The sequence below is a fragment of the Manduca sexta genome, chromosome 12 (assembly GCF_014839805.1).
Source record: "Manduca sexta isolate Smith_Timp_Sample1 chromosome 12, JHU_Msex_v1.0, whole genome shotgun sequence".
NCBI lineage: Eukaryota > Metazoa > Arthropoda > Insecta > Lepidoptera > Sphingidae > Manduca > Manduca sexta.
In genome coordinates, this window is record NC_051126.1 from 8393107 (window position 1) to 8407995 (window position 14889).

General features: G+C 39.0%; 1 protein-coding gene across 4 annotated transcripts in view; it reads left to right on the forward strand.

The window, feature by feature from the left end:
• The window catches only part of LOC115441525, a 109089-nt gene that overhangs the window by 20656 nt on the left and 73544 nt on the right, over positions 1–14889 (forward strand). The window contains exon 1 of one of the 4 annotated variants that reach the window (XM_030166345.2): positions 10882–11108. The exons of the other annotated variants lie outside the window; for them this stretch is intronic. The gene's annotated coding sequence lies outside the window, so the exon portion shown is untranslated. Of the gene's footprint in view, positions 1–10881; positions 11109–14889 lie in introns of those variants that run through there. 4 annotated transcript variants of the gene reach the window in all.

Here is a 14889-nt window from a genome sequence, read left to right on the forward strand (position 1 = left end):
GACGCTGTCCGATCACCGGTACATACGGTTCAGTGTCTCCACTCCCCGGACCAACCAGCCCAGCAACAGTGGAAGTTTGACCTCCCGACGATGGGGCGGCCAGCGTTGGGCCGTTACGCGGCTCAACCGGGAGGCCGTGAAGGAAGCCGCTCTTGTTCAGGCGTGGTTCCCTGTACCGGCAGGGCCGGTGCGGGTCGAAGAGGAGGCGGAGTGGTTCGGGGGCAATGTCGCAAATCTGCGACGCGGCCATGCCCCAGGCCCGATGCCTCCCTCCGAAGCGACAGGTGTACTGGTGGTCGGCGGAGCTCACCCAGTTACGCGCGTCCTGCATGGCTGCGCGCCGTCGACTCGCCAGACACCGCCGCCGTCATTCCCGTCCGCCCGGCGATGATGAACAGGAGCGGCTGCTTCACGGCCTACACAAGACGGCCAAGAGAGCGCTGCGGGTGGCCATTGCGCAAGCAAAGGCCGCGGCACGTGAGGAGTCTCGGAGAACTCTCGACAGCGACCCGTGGGGACGCCCGTACCGCATGGCGTTGAGCAAGCTCCGCCCGTGGGCGCCCCGCTGACGCAGAGTCTCCGAGCCGATCTGGTGACGGACGTTGTCGCGGCGTTATTTCCGGCCACCCAGGAGGCCATTCCTCCACCGATGGCGCCACGTCCATCGGCGCCATCGTTGTCGATTCCGGCAGAGGATATCCCGGAGGTTTCGCCTGGAGAGCTCCAGGTGGCAGTGTCTCGGTTGCGGAGCAAAACTCGGCTCCGGGGCTCGACGGTGTACCCGGACGTGTCTGGGTCCTCGCTGTCGAGTCACTGGGTACGAGGCTCCGTAGCCTTTTCTCCGCGTGCTTTGAGCAGGGCACTTTCCCGTCGCGGTGGAAGACGGGGAAGCTTGTCCTGCTCAAGAAAGAAGGGAGACCCGCAGAGTCGCCATCGGCCTACCGACCGATCGTGTTGCTCGACGAGGTGTGCAAACTGTTCGAGCGTGTGGTACACGCTCGCCTCGTCGGGCATCTCGAACGGATCGGCCCGGATCTGGCCGCTTGCCAGTACGGGTTTAGGCGCGGCCGATCCACGATTCACGCGATTCTGCGGGTGAAAGCACTGGCGGAGGATGCAGTCGCTCGGGGCAGGGTCGTGCTGGCGGTGTCCTTAGACATCGCCAACGCGTTTAACACCATGCCCTGGGCCTGCATCAACGAGGCACTGCGGTATCACGAGGTGCCACCTTATCTCCGGCGTCTGGTGCGCTCGTACTTGTCAGACAGGTACGTGGTGTATCCGGGCGCTGACGGGTGGCACCGTAGAGCGATGTCGTGCGGTGTCCCGCAGGGCTCGGTCCTCGGGCCGCTCCTGTGGAACATCGGCTACGACTGGGTGCTCCGTGGTACCAACCTTCGAGGCGTCGCCGTCGTCTGCTATGCGGACGACACGCTCGTGACGGCGACGGCCAGGACCTTTCAGAGGGCGTCCCTGCTCGCCTCATTCGGTACCGAATTGGTGGTGCGCAGGATTCGGCGACTGGGTCTCGCGGTGGCTCTCCACAAGACCGAGGCCCTTGCCTTCCATGGGCCTCGGAGTAGGCCGCCCATCGAGGCCTACATCTCTGTGGAGGGCGTGCGGATACCCGTCGGCTCAAAGATGAAGTATCTCGGTCTTCATCTGGACAGCCGATGGGACTTCCGCGCGCACTTTGAGGCTCTCGCCGAAGTTGGTACGGACGGCCGGTGCTCTCGGCCGTCTGCTACCAAACGTCGAAGGTCCTGGCAATCCCTGCCGGAATCTGTACGCTGGAGTCGTGCGGTCTATGGCCCTATACGGTTCTCCCGTATGGGCCAATTCCCTGAACGACCGCTGCGTCAGGCTGCTGCGAAGACCGCAGCGCATGGTGGCGCAGCGTATCGTCAGGGGCTACCGCACGATCTCACACGAAGCGGCTTGCGTATTGGCGGGCACTCTGCCCTGGGATCTCGACGCGCGGGCTCTCTCTTCTGTCTTCTGGTGGCGGGAAGAGAGCTTGCGCCGAGGACAGAGGCTAGCCCCCCAAGAGGTCGAGACCACTCTGGTCTCCCTCCGCAACGCCGCTGTGGAGGAATGGCAGCTCAGGCTGGAGAGCCCGAGTGCGGGCTTGAGGACCGTCGCGGCAGTGCGACCCGTCCTTCGACAGTGGTTGGACAGGCGCCACGGTGCGCCGACATTCCGGCTGACGCAGGTGCTCACCGGGCACGGGTGCTTCGGTGCATACCTGTGTCGCATAGCCGGGAAGGAGGAGTCCGCCGCGTGCCACCACTGTGGCAACTGCCGCGAGGACACGGCCCAACACACTCTCGAGGAGTGCCCAGCCTGGACGGAAGAGCGCAGCGCTCTCTTGGCCGTCATCGGAAGCGACCTCTCGTTGCCGACCGTGGTCGCCGCCATGGTCCGCAGTCGGAGGTCGTGGCGAGCTATGGCCTCCTTCTGCGAGCGTGCCATGTCGCAGAAGGAGGCCGCGGAGCGGGATAGGGAGCAGACCGATCCCGCCCGCCGCCGCCATAGGAGGAGAAGGAGGCGTCGGGGCGACGGTGTCTAACCCGTCGCCCTGCGCCTCGTGGGCAACCGGGGCCGCCGCTCCTACCATCCATTAAGGCGGCCCACGGGGTGGGCGACAGCGTGAAGGGCTAGGCCTCACGTTGTCGCCGTCGCCACAGCGACGCTCGGCGTGCGGGGAACGGACCTTTCCCCGCCGAGTCGGGCCGCGAAAGCGGCACTGCGCAGGGGCGGTTCCGGCGCAATCCATGCGTTCTGCTCAGGTTTTCCCGGAGCCGTCCCTAATGCGCCGATGATGGCCCACGCGGGGTTTTTTAGTCGGTATTCCGGTGCGCTAAGTCTGGTAGGGACCCACCCAGCGACCGCCCATTACATCTCGGGCGACTCCTAGCATCGCTGGGTGGAAGGCGCCGGTGAGTCCGACACTCCCCGCCTCATCGGAGGTGGGGGGTCCGTAAATGGATTTTCCCCGCGACACAAAAAAATATAAAAAAAAAAAAAAAAAAAAAAAAAAAAAAGTTTCCAGAACTCGGCTTTGTTCATTCAAAATGATTGATACGAAAAGTTTAAAGTACCTTAACGATAGGATTCATAGATTATGAATCTAAATTGATTTTTTTAATCCAACCTCACGTTGATCCTAAACTTTTAATCATAAAGTTTTAAAAGGGTACGTGATTTCGTTCAAATAAAGTTGTAAAAACACTGAGATCATAATATATTTACATTCAAATCGCTTGAAAAATTCGTGACGACTAAATTAAATTAGTTTGTATAACAAGTTTTAGAATATAAATTAAAGAATTTGGCTATCAAATATGCCCGAGTGCATTATTTAAAAAATGAGAACGCAATTAATTTGTTATACTCTTTAACTCAACATGTCATTAAAAATTAAATATTAAAATACATTTATCACTTGACCACAGTCCGCTGACATAGCATATACCTATCTAGAAATGCTAAAAGATACTCATCAAGAATAAACAGACACACATTTAACAGATTAAATTGGTGATCGCAATTTGGGAACATACTATCAGCGACAAATCAAGCCAACCTGTGACCTTTACGTGAGTTTAGAACATGTGTGGACGAGCATCGATTTAGATAAGCGAAGACCTAAAATACCAAATAGGCAAGAGACAAATTACTTAGAATTTGAAACTTATATGTTATAGAGCGAGTGATAAAACTTATCGTATAGAAACTTAGATACATTCATCATGGTTGTACTCAATGAAACATTACTAATATAATTACGGTGAAACAAAAACCTAACCAAAGATGCTTTATAGCAAAATTACTGTTAAAAGAGAAAATCTGAAAGTCAACTGAAATGAAAGAAACTCAAGTACGAAGACGCAATCAAAAATAAAATCGCGACGTAAAATCACCAACTGTCAATAATTCATTCGGTATTAAAGCGGAAAAGGAAGCGCCCTTATTTTTCTAGAATAAATAGAACCTCTTTAGTGCAGACAGTGGATGAAGCTTTTGGTAGTATTTCAGTGCGCTTTCTGTTCAGTATTAGCGCTATTACGTAATGAAGCTCGCCTGTACTTTGTTACGAAAAACTATTTTTTGTTCAGCGACTGCAGAGGTTTGGGGCGCGTACGTTTCGACTGGCCAAGGTAATATTCCTTAAAGGCTTTGAAATCTGGACGAATTTTATTCAAGGCATAAGAGGTCTTAGTACTATTATAATATCATTGGAGGTCATCCGTAATAGATTATTTTCAGAGCAAGTGATCCGATACCACCAAGGATTTACTACTATGCCCAAAAAAAAAAAATCAACAATTTTTGTACACGTTTTTTGGAAGGCTTCAAATCTGATGCTTGGTGATAATTTTACAATTCACATAACTTAGATTTATCAAACCGATTCTAAATTCATGAACGGTCACGCAAAGGATGTAGGCTGTATTAAGGTTTTATGTCATACATTATTCTTTGGCGGTATGTTTAAAGATATTTCAGATATAGCCCTCAATGATTAAGATGCTATTATTAAATCCGGCTAAGCAAATCGTAAGTATTAAAATATTAGCACATAAAGCCCGCTGGAAAAGGCACCTTACACCTCGACCCCGCAGCTGGCATCTAGAAAACAATTAAATTCCTTCTCAGTTGAGTCCGGGCTGTGTGTAGTGAAGTAGAAATAGCCGCTATCGGGCTGTTAACTCGGTCACTGTTATGTGAATGTAGAAATAATTAAAATTAAAACACGTGAAGTTATTACATAAAGCTGATTTTACAGGAATTAATCAATTATTGTTTTATCTATCTCAATAAATAATAATTGTCATTGTTTGGCTTACACTACTGTATAATGTAACCTGTAATAATTTGCACTGAATATATAGCACTCACAAAGTGATGATAATTTGTTTAATTGTTGGCATCAGGGTAACTCTTTCTCATTCATATATACATCCTTATTATCTTCTACTTCGGTCTATTTTAACCTCATCTTCAGATACTTTAAAATCTACGCAAAATATATGCTGTAGTTACAGCAGAAATGGACTTGTATAACAAGCCTTATCGCCTTCTTTATTATTACTTGAATAATATTTAAAACTACATACATACATAACATCACGCATTTATCCCCGAAGGGGTATGCAGAGGCGCAACTAGGGCACCCACTTTTCGCCAAATATGTTTCGTCCCATGATGTGATAGGGGGCGAGCCTATCGCCATATCGGGCATAAATTCCAGACTCCGGGCTGATACTGAGCAGAAAAACCCAAATATCATTTTGCTCGACCCGGGATTCGAACCCAGGACATCAGAGCGCTATTGTACCGGACATGATACCGACGGCAATACAACTACGCCACCGAGGCAGTCGGGCACCGAGGCATATTTAAAACTAATTTCATTTTAATATCAAATCAGGTGTATAAACGAAGACAGTAACCCGAGTGCGGATGTAACGGTCGCCTCGGTTGCGGACACGATCCGCCCAAGATTGCAACATTAGAACTCTTATACAATCTGTTACTAAGAGCTTATCTCACTCAGAGCTCAGTTCATAGCGTGCAAGAAGTCCTTTGCAATGAGGGACTATGCACGAGTAACATTTTATAAACTATAAAAACATTGGTACATTCAAATTAAACTACTCTTCGGATTTTATCGCGATTTTTTATATTTTAGTTCTTCCGACTTTTCGAAGACTTTTCAGCCTTCATGGTCACGAAGGGGATTGAGGTGTTGTTCATCCGCAAAGTCAAAGTTACAATAAATGGTACATTATTCTACGCTATCTAGTAAACCAAATAAAATGCATTTAATGATTCTTAATATCTATGGTCATACATTTGATAAGCCAGTGTTTTATACTCTATGGACGAAATCTAAACATAAAAATTCGTGGGCGTTAATAGTAATACAAACCTAATGCTTACATAATTATAGTATTGTTATATTTAAGTTAGATATTATTTATACTGTAAATTCTAATTGGAGTTTGATTTTCACACGTCTTACCTACTTTTATCATAGGTTTTATTGATATGTATTGCCAATGCGCAAAAAACTCAATTTATAATATAATAATATTAATAATTAAATTACGTAATTATAGATATTATATAAAAAGCAAGTCCGCTAAAATCTTTGTAATGTCTAAAGATTCTTCTACTCAAATAAAAACAAATATTTGAAAAGCTTACTGAGATTGTTATCTGTAATCTCATCTTTTAAAAGCCTCAAAGAAATTCTTTGGGGAAATAATGCTTTTGAAAGCAGTTTCACAGAATTCATATTGAAAATTTTATTTACGATGACTAAATATAAAGTTTGTTAGGTTAATTTATTTATGGCAAATTATATACATATAGAAATATGATAGTCTAGAATAAACTGAATGGTTTGTATACAATCTTACTGAATTCATATAAAAAAGTATAATTGTTGAAAAGTGTGAAACAAAGTTATAATAATCCAATAAAAAATAAGATATAGTGTTATATTAATAAATGATTACTATTAACTAAAATGTGAAGAAAACAAACTAATGTTGCGACCTATAGCCGCAGCGAATGTCTAATACAGAAAAGAAACAGTTATTTGGCCGCAGAGTCTCTTTGTCTCTTTTACCATAGTGGCAAATAAATTGTGAGGGTATGGCTCTATTCTCTATAAATAAAATAGCTAAAGCTCAAAAATTTGTCGTGAAACAGAGCCATCTAGCGGAAACATGAAATACTATTATGTATAAACTTGAATATAAAACCTTTCACTGAGGTAACACTCAAGTGAGCCTTAGTTAATAAGTTGTTCAGTAGGTGGCGCTGTTATAGTTAAGTTATGTAATAAATGTCATTACAAACTGACAACATCTTAAAACTTTACGAGGCCTTTCAAAATATTCAGTGCTAACTTAAATTGAGAATGTCATTACGCTTTGCCATTTTATCACGATTTGGGGCAATTAAACTTCAACAAAAAATTGAAGTAATCGATGCACCGTTACCTACTCCTTTAGGTTAAAAAGGTGCGGATGCGTGGTATGCAATCCGAAATATAATTCATAAGTGAAAACTTTTTACTTAAAAAAAAATTGCATCTTTACAACTGGCGCAAACTCATTTTCAAGTAATAAAACAATGCAAACATCCAATCTCTAACGGTTAGCAAGCCAACGAGACACGAGTAGACAAATATTTGTGTGACCCACAATTATCTGAGATCTGGGTGCTGTTACACTAACATGGGCGTATTCCGTAGAAAATAGGGGCAGTGACCCCCAGAGTACTAAACTGAAAAAAATATAGTATGTTGTCCGCGGAAAATTCACATGTTGAATTAAAGAATATGAATCAATTCTAAAGTGCAAAGTTTAGATCCACATCTGGAGTTGGTATCGGAATGAGTATGAGTCATGAATTAATATTTACATGACAAAAAGTTTTGTCACGCAAGTATCGAAACATTAAACTATCTTTATAAAATAATATCAGTCAATAATATCAATACACACAAAGCTCAAACAATAGTTCAACATTTGGTACAATTCCTTCGTTGAATTGAAATTAAACTTATTTTCGGATTTTATTGCGGTTTTAGTATTTTATTTTTGTCCCGACGTTTCGAAGACTTTGCAGCCTTCATGGTCACGGGGGGACTGATAGTTCAACATTTGGTACAATTCCTTCGTTCAATTTCAACATAATATTGCCTTACATACGATCTCTGCAATGTTTTTACCCGTCACGATGATGTTCTAGATTCACTACTGTCAATATGCACTTTTACGCATCCGGATTTAAACTTAAGCCAATTCTCTTATGTAAAATTACAAGTATGACAAGTTAGATAGAGATTTAAATTGGCTTGTTGTTAATTTATTTCACGTCCTGTTGATATGACATGTCACATTCAAAGGTAATGCAATGTTGCAATTGAAAGTAACGTGTGGGCGCAAATAATAATGTTCCTTTATATTAGATAAATGACCTAGATATCCCGTAAGTATAGCTGTCTCAGGCATTACGAGAATTACAACATGTTTTATTTATTTAAATAAATATACGATGAAATAAGCAGTTGCATGTCACAGGAGGTTTTATTATAAAGATAATAGTTGTTTTTTCATGTATGAATGATTTGTAAAGGTTTAAAAGACCACTTAAATAATACAGATTATTAGTTTCTTACGCATTTATTTATACCATTTTCTCAAGTTATAGAGACTCAATAATATATAAAAGATTGTCATTTTTTTTTTCAATTAGCGACAAACCGACTAACGCTTATAAATATAATCAAGCTCTAATTATATTATTCTGCCTAAATTTTAATTTTAAACTTCCGTTGTCTCACACAATATATAGTTTCGTACCTTTGAGACCACTTATGATTATCTGGAATAGGTAACAGTAAATTACTATTTCCACGTGGCATGAAAACATCCTGCGATTTATTTATGGATAATACCCCGATCAAATTGGATTCCAATCCGATATTTTTCGTGTCGGATCCCCGTAAGTAAGCCTCAGAGATAAATATACAACGGTACGCGTGATTGGAAACGCTTCTGGGTTTACCACTGACCGCTAATACCGACTCTCGATTCGTTTTCGAATTAGTCAATATTTTCAACCTACCACAGCGATAGCCTAGTTGGGTGTGGAACGAACTACCGAGACGAATATTCGCAGTTTTAAATCCCAAGGGCACACACCTCAAACTTTTTTTAAATTATGAGTGTATTCTTTGTGAATTTTTCTACTTTAAAGAGAAGGAAAACATCACCAGCATACCTGAGCAGTTCTACAATTTAGAGGGCGTGTAAAGTCTACCAACCCACACTACGCCAGCCTGGTGGACTAAGGCCTAATCCCTCCCTCAGTAGTAGAGGAGGCCCGTGCCCCGCAATGGGACAATATATAATACAGGGCTAATACGATTATTATTATTTCTTTTCATATTGATATTATATTTTCTTTTATGTTTATCTTATTAACTTCAGTGCAATCTTAAAACAACATGATAAAGGCTGATTAATCGGTCTGTGGTTGGTTATAATCTTTACTACCAAAATTGGCCATTATTGAAATAGGAAATGATTTCTTCATTATTTAATGAACTATGACTAAAACGTTTCAACAGAAGGCAAAATAAAGTAAAAACTAAATTAACCCTGATAACAACGTATAGAAGCAACTCAACAAAAACTGTGATCTTAAGGAATTAATTAAATCAAGTTAGGTTTGTTGCTTCCCAATGCGTAAGAGATTGTAATAAAAACAATTTATAATATGAACTTAATTCCAAATTTTATGAATAAATTATTTTATAGCAATATTATTCCAAAAAAAAACACAAACCAAATTCTTAGGAGTCCACAATTATTTATTAATAGCCATTTTACGTCAGCAATAATATATGTACTTTATTCATATAGCTGATCAAGTCATGACCGTAGCTAATTAAATTAATATAATTGATTGAAGTCTATTCTATATGCAGGATGCATAAAAATTATCAATAAATGATATGAAAAAATGTGAATTAGGAAGTTTTTTTTAATGAGCACAGCAAAGTGACCGCACTGCACCTGATGGTAAGTGAAGTAGGTCCAATAGAATGTCAACTGACAAGAGATGATTACCCGTCGGCAGTTGGTAAAATTATGTCGGCCTGTTGGAACCGGATATACACATGCTGATCCCAGAACGCGACACACTTACGTGAGCAATTATGGCAGGTCTAACACCTTGTGTTTGGTGGTCGCTATGCAATATAAAATATATCCCACCGCAGTGAGAATAAAGTGAGTATAAAGCGAAAACTCATAATATGGTGCACCGGTGGCCGCTGAGAGCCTGTAATCAAACTTGACATTGGTGTTATTCAGCCGTTCGATGTCGTTAAAATGTCTTATTTTTATCAAGGTGACATCACTTTCATTATATCCTTGTTTATTTGAAACGCTCTCATAAATGTTAATAAGCTTATTATTGTATCACTTTCCAATATACGTTATGACTGAAAGTTAAGGTATCTAATACTTGTATCAAGTATTACTTATTACATTGTGTGAACATAGTAAAGTCGCTTATGTATTTTTAGTATCATTCATTAATAATAAAATTCATCTATAGAGAAATCTGTGAATTGCTGTTATTTTGCATCTCTCTAAAATTCCCAATTTTCATCATTGACATCTTTTGCTCCTTTTATATATCGCACTATATTATTTCATTTTATCTACATATTTTTATTTTTGTATTGAATTTTTATGAGTGCTAAAATTGAATTGCCTCTATAATGAGTAATCCAAGTTCATTCCACTTAATGGTTTAAATTTTATATATGCAAAAAGTAACACAATTTATATGATTATCATCCTGATCATCCATCTATTCAGACATATTTATACATCTTTAGCTCATCAAAAATATGTCAAAGTCACCATTTCTGGTCTGAAGTTAACTTCTATTCTAGGGAACTAAACATCATCAACAAATAAATAGGTACTATATGGATCACGTCGTGATGTTTAATGATCATAAACAATGACACTTGCGGAAATACTCTGTCCGCTACCGGTCATAAATGAAAGGGTTCAGAAAGGTTTGTTTCTTTAAAAGGGGTTGTTTGGCTTTCGAGTTATAGTACTTACTATCAGATGCAAAGATTGGCTACAGCTATACTAACGATATAAATAGTATTAAAGTGTTCTAATTATGATATTCTAAGTATAAAATGATTCAAGTCTCTCAACCCTATGATCAAGGTAAGCTTTATCCCATCTCGGCAACAATAAAGAATGATAAGAAATGGGTGGGGACGCGATGTAAAATATACCTGTGTCGTCAATGATAAGTACTGAATAGTAGTTCATACAAGACAAACGTCTTGCGACACAAAAACGACGGCGGCAAGAATACCCCCGTAAACTTGAACCGACCGCGTCAGTATCACTTCGGTCCGCGTGTAATATTGACGTCGCTGCGCCCGCGCATCCGAGAATACCGCGACATATCGCGTGTGTATCGTTTATCGTTATTAGTACATTTTAAGTGTTTGTGCGAATGGAGTGAGGACTTTTTTTCAAAAGGTAGGACTTTCTGTTTGTTTTATCTGTTTAAATTGTAAAGGATTGTGATAATTTCTCCGATATTTATTGTTTTATCTCTTTAAATTCGCGAAAATAAAATATAGTATCAATTCATCGGTGACATTTTTTTAATATTAGCAAGTCGGTATCTATCTAACTATTTATTACTGCTGTTGCATCCTTGAGTAAAGTGATTTCATGCGTGAAGCATGAAAGATTTTCACGGTAAAAAAGCTACCAAAGCTGTTACTGAAGCGTGCTGCGGGAAAATGAAGATACGCATGTTTTCCTCGTGCGATGCTTCGCATAATATCATGTTAGACACGCAACTGGTATATCCAAACTTATTAGAATGTTAAAACTTTTTATCCCAGTTTCTACTGTAAAATATTTTATAGATACTATTATAACAGTTGCTTGCACAAGTTCATTAATGACTGGTATTTTTATATCCAATTCTTATTGTTGTTAATTAACAACGTTTAAGCGAGTCTGGCCTTTATTTATTTTTGTGTTTTTTTATAATGAATTGAGTCTTGAAATAAATAATATAATACAATTACTAGAGTCGTATTATTTTCTCGTATAACTTTTACTATAAATAACTTTTTGCATAAACATTGCAATCTCTTTTAATTGGCACTCTTCAAATGATGTTTATTTTTCTTTAATAAACGATGGATCTTAACCTTGAATTGCGAACAAAATAGCCAGACGTGACCATGGATACATATAAAAAGCTCTATCGATCGTTCTGGTCGCTTGAAGGGGTTATCATGCTTCAGTACGCCCCCTACGTCTAAGACCTAATAACGTACCATCAGGTGAATCAACAGACCGTTGAGAGAGATTTTTTAAATCACATTTACGTTTCCCCTTCGATACTTTCGTTTATTTTTATTTTCATTTTAAGATTCTCATGTAATAAACAAGGCATTGGAATGTAAGAGCTGAGAAGTAGATTCGCGGAGTTTCATATTTACTTAGTTGAAACGAGTTTTATCGAGTTTTCTTCTAACTCTTAAATCATATAATTTGTATATACATGTTAATATTTCACAAACTCATTTATTGCATGTTATCATTTTGATTCTAATTGATCAACCTTATTGTAGGGTTTTCTGGTTTGAGTGAGGGCTACTACTTGACTAACACATCGAACGTACGCTTCAAATAACCACGAAATGTGGTCACTATGTTAGAGTAGCTCGAACTAACTTCAGTTGATTGGAGAGTTTCTAGTTTCTAAACTGTGGAAATAATTGGATTATTCCTTTCATCAACCAAAAATCCACTTTCTTTTACAGCCATAATTTCATAAGGCTTTCTTTTAATTACAAAATTGTTAATTTATTTTTTATCGATTTATACGACACATTTTATTACGGAGTAGTTGTTACCCGCGGCGTCGCCCTTTTGAAAAGTCTACAGAAGTAGGGACTTCACTTTAGAAATCCATAGCGACATCTATGCAATTCCAACGCCATATTTTTGAAAAACAGATTAATAATTCAAATATTTTCCTATGCAATAAAACAACCGAGATCGGGAGCCTTTACGCCAATCTAGGAAATTGTCTATAAATATATGTACCAAAATTCACCTAAATCCGTTCAGCTGTTCTGTGTTTACTTCTAAACATCCAAACAATTTCACAAACTTTCGCATTTATAATATAAGTTCGATAAGAAGATAAAACATAGTTATTATAACTCTACTATCATATAAACCTTCGCTTTCCATTTTTTATCCTGTCCCAGTTCAATAATTTCTTCTATTTTTTTTCTTGTATTCTACTGTTTTATGAAATCAGCAAATACACTTTTATTTAAAAAGTATTTAAAGTTCTGTGCTTGTCTTTCGTGGATAAACTCTAATCAACATTTCTTTCACGCCACATAAAAATCAGCGTGAAGGTTTTATAGAGGGTATTTTATTTAACCGTCTACTTTTGCAAGGCATTGCGTGGTCAAAACGTATGAATGCATGAACTCGCATTATGTTCCATACGACATAAAGTTTACTCTTTATGGTACATTAACACGTGAATTTACAATCATAACATTACAAATAGACTGTATTTAGTTTTAAATTTAAATTGAATTGTATAAATTAATATTGTTTTATCTTCAACAATAGTTATTATGCGCTTGCATAATATATCTAACTTACCTATCTCATTTGTTAATGTGACCTGAATTTGTAAGCTACATAGCATAACTATGAATCTCAGTGGTTTTATGCATATTTTATCTATTCATTGCACTTACAAAATAAATAAATGAAAAAAACGTTTGTGACAAAAATCTAAGGCCCATTTAAATTTATTATTTTTTCCAGTTGATTGTAGTTACAAAACAAATAAATATAAACACCTGTAACCAAAATTGTAGTATTATTGTAATTTATTTTTTCTCAATTTCTAATATGAAATGCTTTTGTAATACTTTTTAATATTAAAATAATCTTAACGAATATTATCCATTAGTAAGGAGCTTGTAATAGGAAAGCTATCACGAAGTTCAAAGATAAGGTTCTCGTCTTGAAATGCTGAAAATATAATGACATACACAAGACTACGAATCCGAGCAGTATATTTATATCAATTTTTAATTGAAAGACATTCAAAACTGCCAAAAATAACCACACAATTAATTATTTTTATTACCCAACTAAAACCTTATCTCGATTGGCGTAAACATGTTCTCTAGCACAAAAACTTGATCAACAGCTCTAGTAGATTATAAAATAATATGGATCACTTCGAAGTAACAGTACTTGTTAATTAGATTATACAACACAACGGTGTATGCATTACGCTGCAATTTTCTTGTCATATAACCATACAATTTATAATTGATTACTTCCGGTGAACTTTTGAATGATTTACTTTTTAATTGTAATATAACCATAAGTAATAAAGATTTTAGAGCTCATAATGCTTTGAACAACGTTAATTTATACGTGAACATTTCGTTGTGTTGTTGATCATGTCTTTCTAAAATATTTTAACCAATTGTGTTGATTAATACTTCACGCAAAGCACGCATTTATTAACAGCTCCATCTATTTAGTGAAGCAAATTTATCAGGAATATATTCTCAGGACAAGGTGTCACCATATAATGGAAATTACTGACCTTTCATTTTTTACCTATAACATAATTTTCTATTTAATACACAGGCATTAATTTTTTAGTATCAAAGAAAAAAATTCTCGCATAATTTCTCTATACATTAATAAATGAATACACGCGAAAATAGATTTCTCATTTATCACGAAAGTAAATTGCCAGCCAAGTTGACAATAAGTTTATTTACGATCGAAAGAAAGTTTACAGTGCCACGATTGTAATCCATAAAGTACTAGTTTGATAGAAAACGGCCACACGACCGATCTGAGTGCAATCATGCGTGTTCGTACGTGACGCGGACAACCGCTGTACATCTAGAAATTTAAAACAATTGCTACTTTTTGTTTTAAAAATGTTTTATATTTCTAAAAAAAATTATAGGCTCATGGCTAGTGGCAGGATTATTTTTATTATTGTGAGGTAGAGCCACAGTGTAGTCATGTTTGTCTAAAGCATAAATGATCTGGATCAACGATACAGTACCATAGAAATCAAACTATTCGAAATATTTTTTCGGATTTTATCGCGATTTTTATTATAATTTTTCCGTCGTTTCGAATATTGCAGCCTTCATTGTCACGGGGCCTTTATGTCTAACATTCGCGTAAACATAAGAAATTGTAGCTTTTGAATGGAAACAAAGATTTA